The 12,483-nt window shown below is 43.6% G+C and overlaps 1 long non-coding RNA gene across 1 annotated transcript in view; it reads right to left on the reverse strand.

The window, feature by feature from the left end:
* Positions 1–270: 270 nt before the first annotated feature.
* LOC128085125 (uncharacterized) overlaps positions 271–12,483 on the reverse strand; it is a 52,641-nt gene continuing 40,428 nt past the window's right edge. The window contains exons 3-4 of the long non-coding RNA XR_008208801.1: positions 11,910–11,989; positions 271–5,084 (exon numbers count right to left, since the gene is read on the reverse strand). This is a non-coding gene — a long non-coding RNA (uncharacterized LOC128085125). The remainder of the gene's footprint in view (positions 5,085–11,909; positions 11,990–12,483) is intronic.

Genomic DNA, 12,483 nt, shown 5'->3' on the forward strand with positions numbered 1-12,483 from the left:
GCGAGATGAAATCTGCACAGTGGAGTTTTGCCTTCTCAGGACACAACCATTTTTAGCCACCTGTGAAATGGATGCAGTAAGGTGTAGTGAGACAAAGTTCCTGACACCACCCGGCACGACTTCAGGAGGCATCCTGCTCCCAGTATTGCCCCTTCCACCCTTTTATCTGAAGAGAACAATACAGACTACTCAGCAATTCACAAACCAAGACTGCCACGAGCACCAATACCAACACTGCAGTAGCACTGAAGGAAAGTCTGTGTCCACATCGCCAGCTGAAGAGAGAAACACAAGATCTAGACAATTGCTTTGGAAGTAAGGGTTGGAAGCCAAAAAACGTGAAGATGCAGTATCTGCTATGCAATAACAGTCTGCAGGATTAAGCATGAGATTCCTCCAGTTTAGGGAACTTAGAAATACAACTGTTGACTTAGCACAGCACAAATCTAATAGCAGTAAACACTGACTGCAGATCTCCCCTAAAACAAAAAAAATGGAAAGAAGCTAATTGAGGTCTAGCATGTGTAGGTACAATTTCCACTGTCTTCCACATGCAAATTCTAGTAAAGAAATTAAAACTTTGGGTCAGTTTCAGACAGAGACAGTTCAGGATATCGATGTCAGTGCTGGTTAGCAGAATCCTTTAACGAGAGGCAGATGGCCACTGCTTTTCTTTAAGGGCATAGGTGCCACTAAAACAAGATTTCAATGAATATGCACACACACAGTGTGCTGTCTGCATAGGTTCATACTCAGTTTTGTTCTGGGAACACTAAAACTACCTGAAAGGCTCAAGAATACGTGACTCAAAATAAGCTGCTAATTCTACATTTTCTCGGGTGAGAAAATTCATGCTGAGCCCCCGCCCCCCCTGTCCTTTTCCAGCAGTCTTCATAGTTTATGTTTGAATCAATAACTATTTTAATATGGGGAGTTTAGAAAAGTTTGATTCAAATTCCTTTGACACAGTTCCATCAACATCCAGTTATAGAGCCATTCTGCATATGACTCATTAAATATTTAAAAGATTCCTATTATTGAATTAACTATTTATTGATTTATAATTTAAAAGATTTATGCTTGGCCATTAAAAAAAATTCCGAGCTGACTTTCACTTAAAGAGATGTCAGGTGCCATTTGCAGCTAGTGAATGTCTAATGTACCCTTTTCACCCCCAGAGTGAAGAAAGGACAATTACTCAAAGACCTCTGGTTCAATATTCAGACTGTTTAGATGCTGAGGTCTGTGGTTGCTTTTTGTTCCTGCGGCATTAGGTCATGCTCAGCAGCCTCTATCCCTCCCACAAACCTCAGCCTCCGTGGAAATGCACAGCTTGTAGTTTCTCTCCCGTTACATTTATTGATTTACATCCTGGATGAATTTTGCTACCTTGAAGAGGCTTGCTGATTGTATTCTGGTTGCAGCGATGCTCTTGCTGAGGTCATGAGCACACATGGCACACGTATGCACATACATGCACAGCTGATCCTTCTTGTCCAGCACTGCTCTTAAAGGAACTAATGCAACAAAGCACTCCAGGCTGGGAGCCATGCCTCTGGAAATTAATGGGCCTTTCTAAAATTAAGGATGGAATTAAGAGCTCTGCTGAATCAGAACCACAGAAATTAAAATTTCCTCTGAGCACGGTAACATTAACTCCCAGCTATAAATCCAGGAGTTATCGGGCTATGGCTTTGCTCTTTCTATAAAGAGTTGGAGTAAAAAATATTTATATATTGCCTTTATTTAGCACCTTTAATCTGAGGCTCACAAACCGCTTTACCAGCATTAATTATTTAAATCTGGAAGAGCCCCTAAGGGGTGCCTATTATTATAATACTCCTTTTACAAATGAGTAAACTGATGCACAGGAAGGTTAAGTGACTCTCTGAAGGCCACACAAAGAGTCCACCCTGAGCCAGTGATAGGCTTTCAAAGAGAAGAGAAAAGGCACAAGCAGAATAAATGCACCGCCCGCCCAACTGTACAGACTAAGACATTCCCAAATACAGACAGCAATACTACTTGGTCTAAAGGAAAAAAAAAGAAAAGAAAAACAAAACATAGCAATGACTTTTGTCTGTACAGAGCCAGTAAAGGTCTGCTTCAGATAATGATCTCTCGCTGTTTGTTTTACTTTCGACTTTGGGGACCTAACTTTTAGTGATACACATTTTTCTACAACCCATTCTTGGCTTTATATCAAAACCACGCAGAGTACTCAGCACAGGTCTGTCGGACAAATAGAGGAGCAATGCACCATCCTGTAGAAATGTTGCTTCATTTTCTCCAATCCCTGAAGTATAAATAAAGATTTCTGTGAAATGAGAAGACTGCTCGCTCCAAGTAGGAACTATTTCAAGTCAATCTGCCACATAACTTTCCTTGTGGTGTTGCTGGAAGATAGGGATCAACTCTAGGAAAATAATTTTTTGAATATCAGACACGAGTTTTGTCTCCTGCTCTTTTCCACGGGCGATGGCTCTGCAGCAAAGCTGTCTGCTGGGCACCTCTTTGCCAAGCAGTGCGCTGGAGCTGTTAGCAGAGCAGCTGTACAATTTTTGCTTCTGACTCAATCAGAAAATGACAGAGCATTCATTTACGCACTGACATCGCCAGTGGAGAAGAGGTTTGCCCTGGAGCTGCCATGCCCCACTCAGAGCCAAGAGGGCTGTGTGGCACAGGGCCTGGCAGGGCTTCCAGCACAGAAGCCCTCGCTTGGTGCCCAGCGTGATCTCAAAAACTACGTGCAGGCAGCTGTGGTTTGAGTGCAGGGAGGGATGAAGATTCGCCCCTCCAGGGACAGTGCTAACAGACAGGCTCCTTATCAGCTGTGTCACCTGTAATGGACTGGAAACTGAAAAGCCCACAACAAGGAATAAAAATGAGCATCCGCCTCTCTCAGCAGAGCAGGACCTCTCAGGCAAAGATAAACCGTCTGCCAGCCCCCATTAGGAGCTGTGTGCTCACACCTTGTTGTCTGTCTGAGGCAGGAGGACGCACAGCCCATTCCATTGGGAGCATCCCCAGGCCTCAGCCATTCCATCAGGAAATCAGCGCCTTCCCTCTGCTTTTCAGATGAAGGCTCCTGAGCTGCAGGTATCAGTGATGCACAGGCAATTTCAGCGCTATCCATACCCCTCCAGGAACACCACCTCCAAAACCAAGTGCTTCCTCCTACTCATAGGCTGTGCTTGACCTAGAAGCACCCATTAGCTGCTGGCAGGGTAAAAGTAAGGTACCTTTGGCAACATACACCACTGCTGAAAACTTGCATCTGAACACAGAAGAGCCCAAAAGATTTATTCTGTAATCCATTGGCAGGCCAAAGAGATCTGCCTGCATTTGAAGGCTTTTTAGTATTAAATCTTAGCCAACACAGCAGCCAATATGATGTGTCATGTTTCATACAATAAAATATATAATGCTGACTTTTACATATGCAACTGCACAAAGTAGTCAGGAACATATGCACAAAATAACAGCTATCTGATATTTAAGTACCTGAGAATTACAACATTGCTATGTAAATACATGCATGCTCAGAGACAGGCAGACTGGAAAGGATACATACATGAATGGACTAATTCAAACTGATTGGAGGCAAAATGAATTATTCACTGAAGGTTTTTTATCTGCATTATTCACAGGATGCATTGGAACGCAATTATCCACTTGGTCAGTAGACCTCTATCCAAAATTTACCATGCTGGACTTAGAGAAAACAGAGAAAAGGTTATTTCACAATTTGAGGTTCAACCCAGCTCTGCATTTAATAGTAATCACTGCACACCAGGATTAATAGAACATCATTCAGAGACTGAGAAAGCAAGTTATGATAAAGAAGCTGTTGGAACAGGAAAGATTTGATTTCCCTGGAGCCCTGTAAATCCATTTCTGATGTCCTTTCAAATTTTCTGTTATTTGCTGCAAAAATTTTAAACACCAGTAAGAGAGCGAAGCAGCTGACGTTGCCATTTACCATGAGAGGGATTGTGTTTTGGCCTCACGTGTGCAGACTGGCTCAATGTGCTTAGCAGATACATCAGGATGAGAGACGTCCTCGGAGTGGCTTGGATTTTGGTGGCACGCTGGATCAGCATCTCCTTGCCTTTGTCTTGCCTCCCGTTCCCACTGAGCCCTTTCTGGCTCTCCCACAGCATCTTCCCCTCCAGCATCTTATCATGGAGCACCTCCACACCCCCCCACGCCTGCGCTGCTGGGCGCTCCCTGGAGCAGGCCTTGCAGGGTTCTCGTGCACTGCACAGTCTTTTCAAAGTTCTAGCAACAGCAGGCCATAAATCTGTGTTAGGCATGCAGCAGTCCAGCCAAGAGGCCTTTAATACCATAGGATTTATTTTATTTTATTCTGTTTACTTTAAGTCAACTAATTTTGTACTAAATTAATTCTGATGCTGTTCTGGGTATTCTGCCAACTTTTAAATGGAGCCACCCAAGCAGAGAGGGCCAGGTACCATCTCCCAGGGAGATGCCAGCTTCATTGAGCAGCTCGTCACTTAGCGGCAGATTCCGAAGCAGGAGACAACGCCATCCAGCAATGGGGCACCTTTACAAACTCTCCCCACTCTCTGCATTTTGTGATCCTTAATCCAGCAGTGCTGCCCCTGCCCTCAGAGTGGCAGCCCAGCTGAACGCTCCCGGTGTGACTTTGGCCATTCAGACAGTGCTGCAATGTGGGTTCAGTTTCCAGCCGTTGCAGATGCGCCATCGTGCTGCAGACAGGTCGCTCTCTGTGACGTCCTTCACTGCTCACCAGCATTGTGTTCACAGCGTTCTTTGTCAGCCCTCTAACCTATTTAGACTGCAAGATAACAACAAGAAAACTATTTTCCACAATAAGAATCTCTTGACATGAATGCTTCCCCATGACATTAAAAATGACAGCGCTGAGAAGCTGATAACCAGTGCGAGATTCTTGCAGGAGCCGCAGAAATTGGAGCTTGCAGTGCACACACGTGGGCTCCGTTTGCTGCTGTGCTGAGGAATGAATTCTTTGGAATCTAAATTTTTCTCTTCTTCACAAGTGTGGAAGCATTATTCATTTTTCATTCTTTATTTTTCGACTAGATAAAGGGGAAAACAAAAACAAAAACAAACAGATTTAAATCCCCAGATGCTTCAACAGTTTTATTTACACGCTTTCCTCCACTTTTGTCACTAACACTGAAATATTGCTGCTCGTAACAAAGTGCATTCTGCTGCTTTCCACAGAAGTATCAGCACATTAAAAGCACGAGGGATCCAGGAGTAAACTCCCTTTCCTCTCATCACACTAATACACTTCCCAGAAGGATGAAAAACATCTCCTCCATTTCCATGATTGGGAGAGACAACTTTAAAGCCAGCTTTCAAAGCCAGTGCTTTAGATTCGGCAAATTTGAGTAAGCAAGAAAAATGCTTTTTGTCATTTTTGCTTTACTGTCATTTGACAGAGATGCCATCAGTTCTCAGTGGCCCTTAAGAACAGCAGCAATTCTGGTGCTGGAGCCATCTGCTCGGCCACAGATCGCAGCCAGGCTCCATCCACACTGCTGAAGTTTAAGAACGCAAAACACATTTTGAGCAGCAGGTCACATTTACCAAATCCTAGCCATGCATGACTTTACGATGTGAACAGCCGATTCTTATGTTTCTTCATCAAGGAGTTTTTCTTCCTGCTTTCTCAGCTGTACAGTGTCTCTGCTTTTTTTTTTTTTGGCTTGAGGTCTCTGCCTAATTATCTGTAACCTTCTGTTCGAAGATCGCTGTCCTGCCCTGATAAAAACCAGTAACTTTGAAAACAAACTGGGTCTTAATTTTCCTTGACAGCCCTTCTTTAAACATGTGGGCAAAGCCCCAGCTTAATTAAATGCACATTCGTATTCCAAACAAATTAAGTACAATTAAGGACTCTGAGTTATGGGTATCTATCACTCGGCGATGTTTTTGTAAAAATTACCACATTTAGATCAAACACAGAGGACCCTTTGCTTAATTGCTTCATTAGGGCCCGATGCAATAGGCTTCATAAATACAGGGTCTGATGTCTCTTTGGGAATTGCCCAAAAGACGGCTCTTAAAGTAATTGCTTCCACATTTCTCCCCGCGCGGCGTTCATGCGCTCACTGATCAACATGGGATGGCTCTCATGCACACCAGTGGCTGTGGGTCCGTTTCCTCTCCCAGCCCACAGCTCTGCCCAGCTGCCAGGAGTCACGGAGCTCAGGCAGGGCTGCCTGCAGCAACGGGGAGCGCAGCGCCTGCCCAGCTCTCCCAGTCAGAGCCCACAGACGGAGGCACACACGGTGCACTAGGAGTTGTTCTTCCAAAAGTTGCTCTGGAACAATAATGAACCCCCAGAATGCATCCCATAGATGTGTCTTCATATCTTTCCCTGGTTTTATTCTTTTAATAAACGCTGATATTATGCCTTTTATTAAGCCATCGTTTATCATTTACAATGACTGCATCAGCTGAATACAGACTTCCTTTGACGAAACTAAACTTTCCTTTGATCACACCTGTAGTGGGGAAGGCACTTAGAGGGAGTCCACAATGAGGTTTTTTTCCCTGTTGAGATGCAGAAGGAGCAGCAAAAGAAGACATGCAGTTCTTTCCCTTTCTGCATTTGTTTCCTGGCTCAGTGGACGCTCAGTTCTGCAGTTTCCCTGCGGTGTGCACCAGAAGCAGCAGTAATGATTGCAGCAGAGCCAAGAGGCAGTGAGAGCCACCTCAGCAGAGCAGTGAAGAATGGTGTGTCATTCTCTAATGGAGTGTTTGCAGAACTGGTGGTGGTGCTTTTTTTTTTTTAATCAGATATTCCTCTTTTTTAGCAAGAACAAAGTGTAACCAAAGGATTTTCCTCTCCAACCCTCTCTCCCAGCTCCTTTTTATCTGTTTTTTCATTTGCTTTTGAATGAAGGCAGAGAACAGAAACATGGAAAGAAGTAAAAGGAAAAAAAGAAATAGATCTCCCATAAAACACAGGATTCCAAGTTTCGGGTGCACGCTAAAAACGAGCAAAATACATTCTTTCTATGATGAAACTTTCTACTTTCTAGAGAAGTGCAATTTTTTCATTGAGATAATCATTTTAAAATCATACAGAACAGACTTTTCCATGGCCCGTTCTCTCCAGCTCTATCAGCTGCTGCCTTTTGGGGCTGGAAATGCCTCCTCTCCCCATGCAGGGCAGGGATACCCTTTCCCCCAGGGCTCACAGTGCCTGCCCAGCAGTTCCTTGAGCAACCTGAGCCTATAGAAAACTCAGCTTTGTAGATCTGCAGATTTTTTCCTGCAGATACCATCGGGATAAAGAACACAGCAGTCACAAAGAATGCGCAAACATCTCTTCTGTAAAACAGAAGTCAGCCCGATTTCCACAAGCCGTGAAAGTCCATCAACCTCCAGTGGCCAAGGAAACACAGCTACTTATTTTCTGACTGCTTTATTCTCCAGACCAATTTTCCTCAATGCTGAAGAAAAAAAATGAGCGGCAGATTGTCCAGTTTATGACTAGATGGCTGGCAACAGAAATCCTATTTCCAAACTGACCCCTGCTTTCCAGCATGGCATTCATTAATTCCACAGTCTCACATTTCTAGGAAGATGTCAGTCATGTATGTGATTTTTCTATCAGCTATTAATGCCAGATCACAAGGTGAGAAAGCAGGGGTTTTAATCTCAAGACCCTCAGGAGATGGAGCTGAATACATTTGGTGTGAGCCATGTGTCTGGAAATGTCAAGGACAAATATTTTTAAAGTAAGGAGTGTTCATATCCATGTGTAATCTTAAGTACTACAGAAGTGATCCAAAACATAGCCCTTTCCTCCTTGTTATGATTGTTCAGCTGTAGCCAGCATATAACTGCAGCTTCCCAGGAATTAGCTAGGCATCTCTGCACTTAGGAACTTGCATATTTACACTGAGCAACATTTTAAGGCTCTCCTAAAGGCTTCGCCCGTGACAGGATGTTTAGTTTTCTATTTGCAGAAAGGAAAAGTTCTATTGTAAAAGTTCCCAGTCTGTCTCCAAGAACTGTCTGTTCCTCCATTCTGAATGCATGAGCAGTTCCTCACCCCAGCATTTTGTGTTGTTCCTCATCAGGCTCTATTCCTGTGGTCTGCAAAAAGGCACCAAATTTATGACAAGCAGACAGGAGAAACAACAGGCACTTCCAGCAGCAGAAACCTGCTTTGCCAGCCCGCAGCATCAGCAGGACAACTATTTCATGTTCCAAGGGATGATATCTAACTAACACAGTACAGTGGTCGCTCATTTGCCCTTCACATACCGTCGCTCATTTTCCTTCTGTGAGCCTACTGACAATTATTCAAGTTCAAACTACAGGCTGTACAAATTGCCAGCCTTCCAACGGAGGGGTACCAGGCACTCATTGCTGTGTTACCACTCGGAAAAGTGAGAAAGAAAAATTTCTGAAGAAACAGTGATGGTGTGAAGCCCTTCTGAATTCTCTTCCTAGATAGCCTGCCCTATTGCTTGAAATGCGGATCTGAGCCTGCTTTTAGCTGCTAACTGCCATATAACATATTATCCTACTTACTGCATACAGTTCCAAACATCTTGTATCTGGAAGCAACAAGGGAGAAGGCTCCTTTATCAAGTCAATCTCAAATCTCATTATGTTCCCCTACAACAGTTTCCGTAAACATTCAGCAATTTTCAGTGTCTGAGCTACGCAGCTGAAGAGGTGCATAAACAGGCTCCACTGAAATGTGAAGATGACTGATAATGTACTAACATTGAGACCCCTTGCTGTGATTATTACCCCCTGAGTGCTCCTTACAGAATGTGCCTCTTATCTCACACTGACAACGCTAATAGAATATGCATAGCCCTATTAGCATACAAGATAATAGCACCCTGGAGGGGACAGAGCCATAAAACTTTAAGTAGAAATCAAAACAGAAGGAGGAAGAAAAAGGGAACATTGTCACAAGGAAAAAAAAAAAGAAAAGAGCCCGAGGGCAAATCTTGCAGCAGAAAACACACGTAGTCATAATTCTTGTTCTAGTCACCATGCGAATGGTAATAGTCCTTAGTCCCATGAATACTATCAGTGCCACGTTTGCTGTGAAACATTAATTGAGATAATGTGCCCCTTTCGGATGCAGCAGGGAGTCGTATGTCAAATTGTACCACAACAAAATTATGGCAGCATCTGCAAGGAATACACAACAGCAATTGGGGCACCCTGCACTGGGGAAGCCCAAGTGGGCCTTTGCCTTTGCAGATGGCATCTGCAGGAGCTGCAAGGAGGGCCGGGCAGCTGCTCCCGCAGGCGGCACACACACATACCTGCGGCAGAAAACCCTGCAGGTTGGCTGTGTTATCTCCTGACCCTCCCTCAGTCACTGCATAAAGCCTCACACAGCTCTTTGAACGCCAAGGCCTTTCTTCAGTCACGTCGGCCCGGTGCATTCACATTTGTTCCATGTAACCGTCCATTGTGGCAGACCTTTCACTGCTCACCCATGGCTGGCAGACAGCCACGCATTCATATGCTTTCCATCTTACAGCAATAGCCAAAGTAAATCTTTCAGTGCTTGGCACAAGAGTGTGAATTCAATAAAAAAGGCTTCAAACAAGTTTGAGATGGCTTGTCTCTAAACAAGCGAGGAACAGTGAGCTTTTCTAATGCTCATTGTGGTTCAGTTCCTGCCTGCAGCTAAATGCAGATAACCCCCAGCAGCACTGACAGCCCGTCTGGTACCCCAGTCACCTGTCAAGTGGGCACACCAGTGCCCACACATCCAGCTCAGAGGGCTGGAGAGAAGTGACCTGCTGCTTACCAGGAGCTTCAACGGGGACAATCAAAGGTCCTTGTTGGCTTCTTTGTGAGATGTGAAACGTTGCAATAGTAGCACTGAATGCGCAGAGCCCGGGGTAATCGCTCTGTGCTTTTTCCCTTACAGAAAGATGGTGTCAGGAGGTAACAAGCACTGGATCCCCGTGGTGCATTTTGAAGCATCGTGCAAAGTTTTCTGGGATTCTTCATAGCATTCACTGTGGTTTCTATAGAGCTAAACTCTTTGTGAGGTGGCTTTGTGTTGCAAAGTTTTTGCAGCTTGTGGGAGTCTGCTGCACTTCATTTTGGTTGATGGTATTTTATGCTGCTGGTTTCAGCAATTAGAACTCAGTTGGAAAAGACTCCAGTAAAGAAAATCCAGCCATTTTAGAAAAGGAAAGTGGAGAGGAGGTTATAGGAAAGACTCCTGAATGCACCTCTATAGTGTCTGTGTTTAAGCAAGCAAGCATCCTCTCCACCCATGTTATCACAGGGAAAACAGGTCATCTCAGAAACACATGTGCTTCTCTAGGACACTGAGTGGTGGTTCCTATCACTCAACCACAGCTGAGAAGTGCTTGCAAATGTGGGAGTAATATTTTGTGCATTAGGTGATTAGCAATTACCTGCTTTAAACTGTTCTTTGTATTAAAAAAAAAAAAAAAAAAAAAAAAAAAAAAAAAAAAAAAAAGAATCTAAAGATGCTAAAAGCTTGGTGATAAAAGATGTATTATAATATGACAATGGAAACAGAAAAACAGAGAAAAGTTTGTGCTTTCTAGAGGAAAGCGAGTTACTCCCATGTCAGCTTTGATCTGTAACTTTTTGCTGTATCTCCTTACTTTCATATCTTTCTGTAGTGAGGCCCAGCCCCTGTGTTTGGGTCTTGCCACACTCACACACTGAATCGCTCCTCAGTTCAGCACTGCACCCAAACACAGACTTCTTTCTAAAAGTTTAACCTACAGATGTCAAGGTTTTGCTTGTGGACATTTCCTGGCCAGAACAGTGGAAAATCTCCCGGTAAAAATGTGTTAGTTGTGCATTACTTACGTATTCATCCAGAGAAGAATAGATGCTAGCACAGCAAGGCTCTGTGCATGCGAGGGAGAAACACAGCGCATGTGTGCACTTCAGAAAGACAGACTGGGGAAGCCAGGAATACCAGGCAGCTCGTTTCAACAGCAGAGGCAGTCATTTAATGCATAAGCAATTATTCAAGAATAAATAAGTCTATTTTTTTCCCCGTGCTAAGGCATAACTTTTATTTAGCTGACATTATCTCCAAGGATCCTTAGCAGCCCAGGACACAGCAATGTAATACAGCGCAGTCTGGATGCTGTTATGTATTTATTAAGTTGTATCAGGGCCCATTTAGTAGCAGCTCTGCAGTTTATCAAGTAAATATCGAATGCCAAATACAAAAGAGAAGAAAATAGCAACATAAAAAATTTATCTTTGGGGGGAGGAGAGGGAGAAAGAGAGAGAGAATGGTGCTGATAATGTGATTGTGCCTTCAGCAATAGTGGCTAATATCCTTTTGCAAGGGGTGCAGTGTAAAAATATTCCAGAGCTGGGGGAGGAGAAGCAAAGAGAGGGGAGCAGAGCTGTTGTTTGTTTGTTTTAAAGTGTATTCTGGTTGCAGGCTGGGTCAGCGGGTGGCCAGACTGAGAAAATGAGTCCCCCGGGCTGTAATAATTGTAACTGTCAGGGAAAAAAAGTCAAGGTCTTACATAGCAGTGGTCTGCTCTGACTTCTGACCATGGAGAAATATATATGAAAACTACTGCCTGGGGCACTATGGGAAGAAACCAAGAGGTTTTAACTCCTGGTGGCTTGTGCTTATGAATTGGAAACCTCATTTTGCACCTTGGTGGTTTGTATCTTTCTGATTGTTTTCATTTGCAGTATAAATGAAGCTAGAGATCCTCCTCTCCTTATGCTTACATCTGTGATGCAATGAGCACACATTACTAAGCCAGCTTTGTATTTCTGAGTATCAAACAGCGTGGAGACCGATAACTGATAACTGATCTTTTAACAGTGAATATTCACAAGAATTTGAATCTAATTACATCTGCAGCATGTTCATTACTCACCAGAGAGCTCCACAGCTGCCTGCAATAGATTACTCCACAGTTGCACGCAGGTAACTTCACTGACATCATCAGAAATATCCCTAATATAAAAAAATGCAAGAGAGAGGTAAGAGGCTGAAAAAGTTAAACCATGCAAGAACAAATCATGTAAGCAGGAGGAAAAAAAACAGAAGCCATAGATTTGCCTTCTTTTTTCCATTTTTTTTGCGTTTGATTTTGTTTTTAATTACGCAGCTATGGATTAGCAGGTGAAACTGGTCAGGCTCCTTGTGAATCATCAATCTGATCCTTTATTTCAGAAAGTGTGGGAGCTTTCATGAAAAGTTTGCTAATAAACCTGAGCCCAGAGCATTTTAGTAATTCATTATTTATATATGTAATGAGACCCCAAATAAACCATACAAACACCAAGCACCAATTATTCTCAGTTTGATCATGACAGCAGCATCCAAGGTGTTGCTGGTAAATGAGGATAACTAGTGCTAGAAAGTGATTTACTCGTTGGAAGCCACCACAGTAATGCACCGGGTGACTTTTATGGGCCCCATCTGCACTTTCCCCACTTTCCTTACAG

This window comes from Tympanuchus pallidicinctus, unplaced genomic scaffold (genome assembly GCF_026119805.1).
Source record: "Tympanuchus pallidicinctus isolate F22 unplaced genomic scaffold, pur_lepc_1.0 scaffold29, whole genome shotgun sequence".
Classification (NCBI taxonomy): Eukaryota; Metazoa; Chordata; class Aves; order Galliformes; family Phasianidae; genus Tympanuchus; species Tympanuchus pallidicinctus.